The sequence below is a fragment of the Geotrypetes seraphini genome, chromosome 11 (genome assembly GCF_902459505.1).
Source record: "Geotrypetes seraphini chromosome 11, aGeoSer1.1, whole genome shotgun sequence".
NCBI classification, from domain to species: domain Eukaryota; kingdom Metazoa; phylum Chordata; class Amphibia; order Gymnophiona; family Dermophiidae; genus Geotrypetes; species Geotrypetes seraphini.
Genome location: NC_047094.1, coordinates 134,576,907 through 134,589,950, shown reverse-complemented (window position 1 = coordinate 134,589,950; position 13,044 = coordinate 134,576,907). Strand labels below are relative to the sequence as shown.

Below are 13,044 nucleotides of genomic sequence, written 5' to 3'. Positions count from 1 at the left end.
CAGACACTACAGAATGACAGTCTCTGGTATCCAGAGCAGATATTGTGATGTCATAATGCCTCATTCCACCAGTGCCTAAGAGCCAATCACATCAGTGATGTCACAATGGCTTCATTATCTTGGCTCACATAAGAATCAGAGTATGAATGGCCACAACCACTGACCCGCAAGCTTTGCTTTGAAGAATGCTGGTGTAGAAGGACTGAGGTTGAGACAGACACTACAGAATGACAGTCTCTGGTATCCAGAGCAGATATTGTGATGTCATAATGCCTCATTCCACCAGCGCCTAAGAACCAATCACATCAGTGATGTCACAATGGCTTCATTATCTTGGCTCACATAAGAATCAGAGTATGAATGGCCACAACCACTGACCCGCAAGCTTTGCTTTGAAGAATGCTGGTGTAGAAGGACTGAGGTTGAGACAGACACTACAGAATGACAGTCTCTGGTATCCAGAGCAGATATTGTGATGTCATAATGCCTCATTCCACCAGTGCCTAAGAGCCAATCACATCAGTGATGTCACAATGGCTTCATTATCTTGGCTCACATAAGAATCAGAGTATGAATGGCCACAACCACTGACCCTCAAGCTTTGCTTTGAAGAATGCTGAGATTGAGCAGCAACATTCCAGAGCAGAGATTGTGATGTCATAATGCCTCATTCCACCAGTGCCTAAGAACCAATCACATCAGTGATGTCACAATGGCTTCATTATCTTGGCTCACATAAGAATCAGAGTATGAATGGCCACAACCACTGACCCGCAAGCTTTGCTTTGAAGAATGCTGGTGTAGAAGGACTGAGGTTGAGACAGACACTACAGAATGACAGTCTCTGGTATCCAGAGCAGATATTGTGATGTCATAATGCCTCATTCCACCAGTGCCTAAGAGCCAATCACATCAGTGATGTCACAATGGCTTCATTATCCTTGGCTCACATAAGAATCAGAGTACGAATGGCCACAACCACTGACCCACAAGCTTTGCTTTGAAGAATGCTGGTGTAGAAGGACCGAGGTTGAAATAGACACTAGAAAATGACATGGGATTATTTTCCACGGTTATCCACGGGGACGGAACGGTGATGAATTTTGTCACCGTGTCATTCTCTAATCTAAGACTCGATTAGCCTATTCAGGGTCAGAGCAGTTACTGCCACTACGCATTAGTCAAGGAGTGGGTAAGTTTGTCTCATTGGTCTAAATAAGTTAAATTTATAAAAGTCTACTGTTTGAAACAAAGCAAATGATTATTTTCTAAATTCAAATGATATGAATTTTTACCGGGAATTCAGGGAAAAATAGTAATAGTATTTATTTTGCTAACTTCGAAGTTCTATGCATCTGGCCTGTTGATGTTGAAATTTCAAGCACACACGTGTGAAGCATCTCTTTCCTGCTGATAGATATTAAACTCTGTTTCCTAACAGCATGGTGTACCGGGTAATTGTTTTCCCCAGCAGCAGCCGGTTTACACCAAGAGATTTCCAGCTTGCATCCAATGTGGCCTTAGGTTTATGCCAGGGACAGAGAAGCAGAGACAAAATTGCGAAGGACTACTGAAACCCTGATAAAGGATACCGATAATTTAGCAAAACAGAATCCATTCTGATTCGTAAGTCTGCAGAAGCTAAGAGTGGTCATTTTATTTTGCAATCTTTCTGCCAGGGCATTGCCCAGTAGAAAACCATCTCCCCTTACCCTTTCACATAGGGTTACCAGATGTCCGGGGAAACCTGGAGGGAGGTGGTGGAGAGGAAAATGGTGACGGAGTTCAAAAAAACATGGGATGAACACAGAGGATCTAGACTCAGAAAATAATAGTAAATATTGAAGAACTAAGACCAGAACTGGGCAGACTTGCACGGTCTGAGTCCGTATATGGCTGTGGATGGGCTTCAATGGGCTGGAGTGAGCTTTGACGGAGACTTCAGTAAATGGAACCTAAGCACAGTACTTGGGCAGAGCTTTGGATTCTTGCCCAGAAATAGCTAAGAAGAAGAAACAAAAATAAATTGAATCAGGTTGGGCAGACTGGATGGACCATTCGGGTCTTTATCTGCCGTCATCTACTATGTTACTATGTTCCATGTTACTATGCCCTCTTTTTAAAGGACTGTCCAGTTCAAAAAACCGGCATGCTTGGTGGCCCTCCAGACGCAGAGATGAGGTATTTTTTTGGGGGGGGAGCAGGCAGGGGGCATTATAGGGGAGGGGATGGAGGCGGAATAGGGAGGGGATGGAGGCAGACCAGGGTGGGGGGGGTCACATGTCCTCTTTTTTGCATGAACAAATCTGGTAATCCTAGTTTCATTTAATTTTTTAAGACTCTGCATCTGAGACCACCTTGCAGGAAAGGACTCTTGGTTATTAAGAGCACCAGCTGATTCTACCAAACCATTTCCCTGACCCTAAGTGTTATAAAATGTTCAACTGCTTTCAGACAACCTATCTGAGATCTTCCATTTTGGGATTATACATAATAACTCCAGCTACACACAAAGACTCTGTCCGAGAGCGTATGGCAGTTCAAAGCTGTTTCATAGCAACCCTTCCTCCGGCGATCTTCATGTGTCCCTGGTTTAAAGGTCAATTAGTCACACTTGTATCTGGAGCACTTCGTGTGTATTTTAGATGTGTATTAATATGGACAAATAGGATTTCTACAGGATTCATCAGAACTAGCCTTCAACACAGCGGGGGAAAAAGTAGAAATATACAAAAAACAATTGAAAATGCAAACCTCTTTATTTCACCCATTATCCTCTTCAGCATTTTTGAATTTCTAGTTCTGTCAGAACATAAAAACATAAGAATAGCCTTACTGGGTCAGACCAATGGTCCATCAAGCCCAGTAGCCCTTTCTCCCGATGGCCGATCTAGGTCCCTAGAACCTGGCCAAAACCCAAAGAGTAGCAACATTCCATGCTACCAATCCACGGTCATAATAACAGACTATGGACTTTTCCTCCAGGAATTTATCCAAAGCTTTCTTAAAAGAAGAAGGTTGGGATCCAGGCACCACTGAACTTTCAATTGCAATTATCTTGAGTTTGTTGTGTCTAGTTTATAACTGTGCTGCCCTCGGCATACCTCGTCTGGTCAGCCAGGGGCCAATAGCTAAGTGAATTTAGCCACTAACTACTACCTTTGAATAATGACCATAAATCCCATTTTCATGGCTTCTGAACCATTCCTAGTCCCAGTCAACCCAGACAGCAGAAGCAAACTGGAAAGATTTCAGAGACTACTAAGTGGCTGGGTCAGACTAATGGTCCATTTAGCTCAGTGGCCAATCCAGGTCACAAGTACATGACAGAAGCCCAAATAGCAGCAACATTCCATGCTACCAAGAGAATGACGCAGGGACAAATTTTTCCTAATCCCTGCAGGAACTCAATTGTCCCGTCCCCGTAAGTTTTGTCGCTGTCCCTGCCTCATTCCTGTAAGCTCTGCCTTAACTGCACAAGCCTCAAACACTTATGATTTTAAAGTGTTTGAGGCTTGTGAAGATGAGGACGGGGCTTGCAGGAATGGGGCAGGAACAAGAAAAGAACTTGCCGGGAAAGGACGGGGAAATTAGTTCCCGCGGGGATGGGGAAAAATTCTCTTCCCCTATGCCAGTCTCATTAGCAGACTAGGGGCTTTTCCTCCAGGAACTTGTCCAAACTAACCACTATAGAACTTCACCATAGCAGTTCAATACAATTGAATAGATTGCGTGATTCAGCTTTCAAAACCTATTCTGAGGGATATTTTTTTCCATGTGGAAAGCTCATGTCTGAAAACATCACTGAAAAAACATAGGCAGTATTTAAAAAACAATTACCGGCTGAATAAAAACAAGAAAACTGCTCCCCTGTTTCGAGGCTTATATTAAGTGTGTATTATTCATATGCTGCATGCGTTGCAAATGGATGTTTGCAAAAGGCTGTGGCTGACCCTCCATCAAAGGACAATCGCCATTTATCACCTGTCCGCTTCCTGCTTCTGTCCTAGGCTGACAGCCAGAGAGAAACAGGAAGCTAATCAATGACACTTCAGGATGGGGCTAGCCCGCTGTCGTACCATCCATTCGAAAGCAGCACTCTTCAGTTGATAAGTTATTATTGATTTGTAAAAAAAAAAAAAAAGAACTAAACCGTGCCCACTGACCAGTTGAAAATAATTTCACTAATACTGGTGCAACGTGTGAATATAAACACTTGTTATTGAAGGAAGAGGTGAAAGATATGCCTAGGAAAATCTAAACTCTTCCTGTTTGCAAAAGGTCAATTATGAAACCAGCTTTGCACCACTTCTTAATCTCACTAATAAAAAGGGTATCGTGTTACTTGGAATTTAAGAACTGAAAAACAATTCCATTCAATTTACTTCCTGGAGTCTAACAGAAGTGCCTGGACAGGAAGCCTGCAGTGGCAGCATCAGCCAGCTTCTTTATATCAAGATTATTCCAGCATCCCCTTGAGCTTTATGTTGTAAAAATACAAAGCATTTTAGTGTTTTTCCTGTGATATAGATAGAAGCCATAATAATGTGTGTTGAGAATGCAGGTTTGCTTAGGCTTACCAGATGCATGGGAAAACCTGGACACGTCCTCTTTGTAGAGGACTGTCCGGGGGTCATGGACGGACTTTCCAAAACCCGGCAGTTTGTCTGGGTTTTGGAAAGCCCCGACGAGTTCCGGCCGCATCCGTAGGACATCTGAGCATGCGCAGATGACGTCACACTCAGTCGCACATGCTCCAGGCCCTCCAGATACGGCCGGAGCTTGTCAGGGAAGAAGAGGGGGCGGGGCCAGAGGCTGAACTGGGAGGGGCTGGAGCGGAATGGGGCAGAGCCAAAGGCGGAACAGGGCGGGGCCACGTGTCTGGATTTTTGCGGCCCAAAAAATGATAACCCTAGGTTTGCTGGCTATATTTTAGGTTCTTTTTTAGATATCTGTTTATTCAAGTGAGGAACACGATACAACCAATAGGCAGCCAGTAAATAAACACAGCCTGCGATAAAAAATGCAAAAATACAGACCGCATAATGGAAACAAGAGGAATCATTGCTAGTTATGCTTTTAATGTATAGCAGGCGATTTTAATAGCCTAAGGCAGACAGGCATCTGACCAGTAGAAGAACCAGATAAGACCCAAGACATTGCGCAGTGTTTCAAAGCTCCAGCTAAACCCTGCTGGCCATCTGTGCATGTAAACCGGTGGGTGACTCTGCATTAGGGACCCAGGCCTGCCCAGTTCCAATCCCCCCTTGTTACGCCCCAGTCCCGCCCCCAATCCCACTCTACCCACTGCCTGCTCTCGTCGGGCACACATGTGGATGCAGCACGATGATGTCATCGAGGATGCCCTCCTGCCTGACGCAATTTCGAGGAAGCTTTTCAAAACCCTGCCAAAGTCTACAACTCCCAACCTTATTCATTTTCACCAGGCTACTGCAATCCTAATAACGTCCATCTTGACCTCTGTGACATTGTTCTATTTGGGTTCTTTATACACCATAACATAACTTAAAAACTCACTTGTATACCGCAACAAGTGTCTAACTACCAAAAGATTCTATAAAGAGATGCGTTTTTAGAGCACGTTGAAACTGTTCATAAGAGTTAGAAAATGTGAATATACGAGTCAGGTCCCTAATCCATGAAGCTGCCTGAAAAGACAATAGACGCTCTTTGAATTTTTTATAGTTACATCCATTTGTAGATGAAACGAGAATAACGCATTAGATTTCCTGGAATGTTTGGAGTTCATAATGATAAAAGATTCCATAAGATACTCTGGGATTCAAGCTGTTAGTACCTTAAAGCAAATACAGCCAAACTTAAATTTAATCCGTGCTTCAACTGGAAGCCAATGCAATTGACGATAGAAATGGGTGACATGATCTTTGAATCAAAAATCAATCTAACCGCTGCGTTCTGTATTACGCGTAGTCTTTGGAGACTTTTTTTGAGCTCCAGCAAGGTGAACGATGCTACAATAATTGAACTGACTGAGAACAAATGATTGAACTTTATATACTTCTCCCTCCGAATCCGCGGTTTCAGCATCCGCGGATTCGGTTATTCGTGATTTTTAAACAAAAAAACCATTTAAATTTTTTGGGCTATTTTAAGCCCTGTAAGCCCCCCCTTAAGCCTTACCTGGTGGTCTAGCGGGTTTTCAGGGCAGGAGCGATCTTCCCACACTCCTGCCCCGTGCAGATCGCTCATAGGAAATGGCTCGAGAGACTACGGGAGCTCAAGGCAGCCATTTCCTATGAGCGATCTGCACGGGGCAGGAGCATGGGAAGATCGCTCCTGCCCCGAAAACCCAGTAGACCACCAGATAAGGCTTAAGGGGGGGCTTACAGGGCTTAAAATAGCCAGGGGGAAGCGGGGGTTAGGGGCAGAACTGTCCTGAATATTATTTGCGGTTTTGTAATATTCGTGGGCCAGCTCTGCCTCTAAACCCCGTGGATACAGAGGGAGAAGTGTACACTCTGTGCACTAACCCCCTCTTTTACAAAGGTGCGTTAAGCTTTTTAGCGTACGCTAAACATGCTCTAAACTCTAACACGTGCATGTTATCCTATGGATGCATTAGCGGTTAGCGTACACGTTGATTTAGTGCATGCTAAATCCCCGCTGAAACGCTTTGCGCGCCTTTGTAAAAGAGGACCTAAGTTTAAGAGCGGTTTACATTCAATTAATGAGGTTTACAGTCAAAAAGTAATAAAACGCCTCATAAAAACCTTAAAGGTCTAGAAAATTCAATTCTGATTAAAAAAAAGGTAGGTTTTCAACATCTTTCGGAAGAGTAAGATATTCTAACTGATCAGAAATTACCCGAGAGATAAGAAAATGCCCTTTTTCTAGTAGCTATTGAAAGGATACACTGCATAGAAGAAAGTTCAAAATGTATTGAGAGGAACGTAGGACTCTGTCATGACTAAAAAGTTCTTTCAACTAGGCCGAGATTGGAGTGTTAACAGGGAACAAGTAAGAAGTGACGTAGCAAGGGTGAGAGGCGCCTGCTCCCACCCCCATTCACTCCTTCCCCACGCGTGTGCCCCTCCCTTCCCCTGTACCCCGGCGCGTACATCATCCCCAACCTGCTGCTCAAGCCAGCGTTGGCTCTTCCTCTAATGTCACTTCCTAGGCACGGGTCCAGGAAATGACGTCAGAGAAAGGGCTGACGCTGGCGCAACCAACAGGTTGGGGTTGATGCACGCGTCGGTAACGTTAATGAGGTACAGGAGAAGGGAGGGGGGGGAGCAGAGAGGAGAATGGATGCAAGTAAGACACAAAACCAAAACCAGATCTGAATTAACCCTCTAGGCAACATAGACAACTGCCTAGATCCCAGATAGGTGCCTAATTTACTCCTTCTTTTACAAAGCTGTGCTAGCAGCTGCCGCGCAGCAATGGCCCTGAAGCTAGCTCTGGATTTCCCCCAACATGGCCTCCTTTTAGTAAATTGGCTTCAATTATGAGCTTTAACAAGCTGATAATTGGAAAAAAATAATAATTAATTGGGTGAAAGACACCCATCTTCTTAGGCACCTAACACCAAAGCTGGCATGTTTAGGGATGGAGAAGGACTTAGGCACCGCTAGGCACGATTCTCTAAAGGACTTAGGTGCCTATAATGTAGGCCTTTAAAACCCTGGCCTACATTACAGGTGCCTAAGATTAAGTTAGGCCTGATTCTGTAGAGAGATTGGCGCCTATTTTTTAGATGCCATTAACAGAATTTCCCCCCTTAAAGCCTTATTATTTTCAGAGTTGTATTTTTGTGCACCTGGTGGGGGCCTGATAAATGACTATATTTATTCTAATCCCTTTCAGCTTCCTTCATTTACTTCTCCAGTCTGGGTTGCCTGAGCCTGTTCACAGATCATCCAAAGGTTAGAACCAGCTTAGCACAATTGGAGAATGATTAGCATTATTATAATGTATTTATTTATTTAAAAACATTTATAGACCACTTAAGATCTAAGCATTTTCCAGCAGCAAACATTCATAAAATTAACTGTAAAACGAATCAACATGAAAACAACATACTAACTTAGCACATGACGGCAGATAAAGACCTGAACGGTCCATCCAGTCTGCCCGTAAGTTATATCCATAAAAAAATACTTGATTAGAAGATCAGATGAACTTGTCTCTTTTTTGATATTTTTGGGTCGTAGACTGTAAAGTCTGGTATTGTCCTAGGTTCCAAATGCTGTCCAAGCTCACTCCAGCCTATCTAACTCCAGCCTATCCTGTTGTTTGCAGGACATATACCTTAAAGTCTGGCCAGTAACATCCTCCTGTTCCATGTTAGTGGAGTTCCCATTGATGCCCTCCCCAGCCCACCCTACACTGAATCACTATATATGGAACACAAACCATGGAAGTCTGTCCAATACCGGCCTTAGTTCTTTAATTTACATCCTTCATTTTCTAATTAGAGATCCTCTATTTTTATCCCACGTTTTTTGAATTCCATCACCGTTTTCCTCTCTACCACTTCCCTCGGGAGGGCATTCCAGGCATCTAACACCCTCCTAAGTCTTCCTCCCCGTAACCTCAAATCATTCCAATTTATTCGGCGACGGTATGTCAGGGTAGACTTGAAGAGGAAATTTCATTCTCATGACATATAGGCATCAGCAAACACTTGTGTCTTTAGTAACTTCTTAAAGTTGGGCTTTGTAACAAATTTGGTTAGAGACTGTAGTTATGATATGTTCAATTATATTGATTTTATGAAATTTTATGAGTATACATTTGTGAATTGCTTGGATATGGGTGGATATGGGTAAGCTCTGTTCTATAGAGAGAGCGCGAAACGGAGATCTTCCGTCATTTCTTGATGGCTGTGTAGTATTCACAAGCTAAGTACTACTACAATAACAATATAAGGAAATTTTTGTAGTAAATGGCTACAGTTAATAGTTAAAATCAAACAAAATAAAATTTTAAGTAATTAATAAGAATAAAAGAATAAAAGGACCGATGATAGCTCACATTAAAGTTATATGCCCAAAAATACATTAACCCACTTCAATGAATGCTTCAAATGGTTCTCTAAACATTTCAATAGACCTCAGAACCACCACTCCTCCGTCCCACAAATGTGTCTCAACGGGGAGATTCAAGTGGTGAACTCCTCACCAGTCTGTGCAATTTTTATCAAGAGATTTTAGTATGCACTTATGGTGAACTTTCAGTTCTTCATATAGGCTAGCCTATAGCTTATAGCCATATAGCCTATAGCCTATATGGAGAACAGAAAGTTCACCATTACTGAGATAAGTGCATTCTAAAATCTCTTGATAAAAATGATAAAAATTGAATAGACCGGTGAGGAGTTCACCACTTGAATCTCCCCGTTGAGACACATTTGTGGGACGGAGGAGTGGTGGTTCTGAGGTCTATTGAAATGTTTAGAGAACCATTTGAAGCATTCATTGAAGTGGGGTAACATTTGAAGAGCACCTTAGAAATATATTTAGAAACGACATATTGATTTTCCAAGGCAATACTCGGCCAAATATTGGCAGATTGAACAAAAATACATGAGCGGCATTGTAACTGTGAGCGCTTGAGTTCCATTACGAAATTCTTGTATTAGAAAGGTCTATGAGGAATTTTTCAATGAGAAGTGTGGCTCGAGCAGCAGCCTACATATACAGTGGTGTTGAAGTGCGAGGCTCAAGTTATATTGGAACAAATTACGTAAGCCAATAAACCATAGCATAAGCCACACCCGTTCTGTGTTCTTGGTGAGGGAGTCACAGATACCAAAGCTCTACCCAGGGATACCTCAGTAAAATCCGCACCTCTAGACCCGCCCCCCCCAAGCCCGCCCAGTTCCACAAAACCCCACCCTGTTTTGCCCCAGCTCCTCCCTCAGCTCTGCCCCAGCCCTGCCCCCACAGCCTGCACGGCATCCACGCATGCACGGATGTAACGCAATGACATCATCGCGCTGCATCCACGCAAGCGCAGATGCCCCCTCTCAACGCAATTTCTTTTCAAAACCCAGACAAAGTGCCAGTTTTTGAAAAGCTGTCTGGTAACCCTACCCAGGGGTCACTCTCTTCCCCATCTAATTGGGCACTTGCTACATTAATATTTTGAACAATAAAGTTAAAAATCTTATTAGCAGCTGAGGTCTAACTGTGTAATTTATGTCCTGTCCTCGAGCTTGCTGTTTACTGAACAGCAGTGGAACAGTGTGGCCATACAAATGGCTAATCCAGTTATTTCAGTTTCTTAGTCCCTGTGTTTGTTTTTATTAAATAGAAGGATCCATGGAAAACTTTACTCTGGGCTGAAGGAGAAAGAGAAAGATCTTTCTACCTTTTCCGAAGCAAGACACTTGTCTCTTTAGCAAACGAAAAAAAAAAAGCTACACAACTTTGCAGCTGGAGATTTCTGGCCTCCACTGGGTGAGGAAACTGTTCCACCCCCTACCCCCCCATCCCCCCACCAATCCAATAACCAGGAGTACAACCATTTCATTGGAGAAAAGTAAGAGGCGTGTGAAGACACTAAAGGAAAAGACATACAGTATATGAGCATATCCAACAGCAATGCAAAATGCAAACTAGAAATGGTACTGTATGTCCCTAGGTCAATAAAGGGATGTTTATTTACAAGGACTGGTCATTCTCCTTCATCTAACCACAGAGAAAAAAATGTGATTTTCAAAATCTATCCCCACAAAATAAAGTCCAGCGCTTTACCCTGAGGCAAAGGCATTACATAGAACCTAAGAATTGCCATACTGGCACAGAATGAAGGTCTATTGAGCTCAGTATCCTCTGAAGCCTGATATAAGACCATCAAGCCCAGTAGCCCAATCCAGGCCACTAGTACCTGGCCAAAACCCAAAGAGTAGCAACATTCATGCTACTGATCCAGGGCAAGCAGAGGCTTCCCCCATGTCTGGAATTTCGGAGTCTTGCTATCCTTTGAGATTCGTTATGGAATGTTGCTACTCTTTGGGTTTTGGCCAGGTACTAGGGACCTGGATTAGCCATCATGAGAACGGGCTACTAGGCTTGATGGACCATTGGTCTCACCCAGTAAGGCTATTCTTATGTTTTTATGAAATACAGCAGTTCTTGCAGCTGTCCAGCTGATGCTCTCTCCAAGTTTGTTTCAGATGACGGTCAGATGTGGCAGCACCCAAACAGATGCAAAACCCATGACACCAGCCATGGAAGCCTACGAGGACAAATAATCCATAACAGAATGCAAAGTTAATTGCAAAAACAGATCAGATAGTTCCAGTGGCACCTTTCACCTTTATTAGCTTCAAAATCCACCTCCTCCATGCTAGTCATAACCTTCTATCTCCTGGTATAGTCATTCCAATTCTGCAGGCAGTGGTTAAACCCGACTCTTCACCTCTCCTTCTCTTTCGTGTTCCAAAGGTTTTGTCTGTGCTCTGATTCCTTTGGCGTTCACTCTGTTTCTTCTTTGTAGCTCTGTATTCTCCAATGTTTGTTCTTCCTGTAGGAGAGGAAGGTTAATTAGGCTCTGGGTGCATTGTATCTCCTGTTACTTGTAGTGTCAACATGCCCTGGCTCCACTGCTTCCAGCTTTCTGATCCTTTCCTTGACAAAGACTATGTGGTGGCGGCAGCTTCATGGTGTTCTCTCTTTCTTGGATGACCAAGATCAGATCTCCCCAATGGCCAATCCCTCATCCTTAAGGGTACTCTGTGCCTAGGGGCAGCTGTGGACCAGAATGGAAACTCCTGTGTTTCTTTCTCCTCCTTTTCTTTAGCTCCTAAAGTAGGGGATCAAGGCACAGATGAGTAGAGAATGACATGGGGACAATTTTGTCCCCATCCCCAAAGGAACTCAATTTCCTTGTCCCGTCCCCACGACTTTTGTCGCTGTTCCTGCCCCATTCCTGTAAGCTCCACCTTAAGTGTTTGAGGCTTGTGCAGATGAGGATGGAGTTTACAAGAAAAGAACTCGCGGGGATGAGACAGGAAAATGAGTTCCCGCGGGGACAGGAAAAAATTTGTCCCCGTGTCATTCTCTACAGACGAGCCACAGATTGAGGTAACCTACCTACTGATGAGAGGAAGGGACAAGACTCTTGAGTTTTATATTTCTTGTTAAAGGCTTAAGCTTCCAATTGATTGGGTCACATTTGATTGACATCTTTCTGGAGCAGGAGACATAGAAACATGATGGCAGATAATGGCCAAATGGTCCATCCAGTCTGCCCATCCACTATCTCCTTCTCTTCCTAAGAGATCCCATGTGCTTGTCCCATGCTTTCTTGAATTCAGCCACAGTCTTTGTATCCACCACCTCTACTGGGAGACTATTCCACACATCTACCACTATTTATGTTAAAAAAAAAAATTCCTTAGATTATTCCTCTCTCGCTGGAGTTTTCTTTCAATTGAATGAGACTCGCCACATAGCTATTTAAACATCTGTCATTTCTCCCCTCTCCTACCTTTCCTCCAAAGTATACGCCTTATGACCTAAACCACAAACCATTTTAGTAGCTTTCCTCTGGACCAACTCCATCCTGGGGTCTCCAGAATTGTCAACAATATTCTAAATGAGGTCTCACCAGAGTCTTATACAGGGGCATCAATACCTCCTTTTTCCTACTGGCCATTCTGCACCCAAGCATCCTTCTAGCTTTTGCCGACACCTTTTCAACCTGTCAGAAAATGATGTGTTTTTCATACTGGTACTTGCAAATAACATGAACACAGGAAATGATGAAGATTTTGAGCTTGAAGGTGAAAGAATAGAAGTTGTAAAGGATTTCAATCTCCTGGGCTCTTTTGTAAACAAAGAAGTAACTAGCAGGGAGGAAATACTCCTCAGACTAGCACTTGGTCGCTCTTTAACGAAGGCTCTCGAGAAAGTATTCAAAGGCAAGAAGGTAACACTCCAAACGAAGATCAGACTTATCCATGCACTCATTTTCTCAGTGATCAATTGCAGATGTGAAAGTTAGACAGAAAGAAGATTGACTCATTTGAGCTTTGGTGCTGGAGAAGGATCT

At 43.3% G+C, this 13,044-nt stretch overlaps 1 protein-coding gene across 4 annotated transcripts in view; it reads right to left on the bottom strand.

Annotated features, from left to right (window-relative positions):
* The window catches only part of PPP1R16B (protein phosphatase 1 regulatory subunit 16B), a 91,863-nt gene that overhangs the window by 75,438 nt on the left and 3,381 nt on the right, over positions 1–13,044 (bottom strand). For 2 of the 4 annotated variants that reach the window (XM_033914164.1, XM_033914167.1), the window contains exon 2: positions 11,306–11,514. The exons of the other annotated variants lie outside the window; for them this stretch is intronic. The gene's annotated coding sequence lies outside the window, so the exon portion shown is untranslated. The remainder of the gene's footprint in view (positions 1–11,305; positions 11,515–13,044) is intronic. 4 annotated transcript variants of the gene reach the window in all.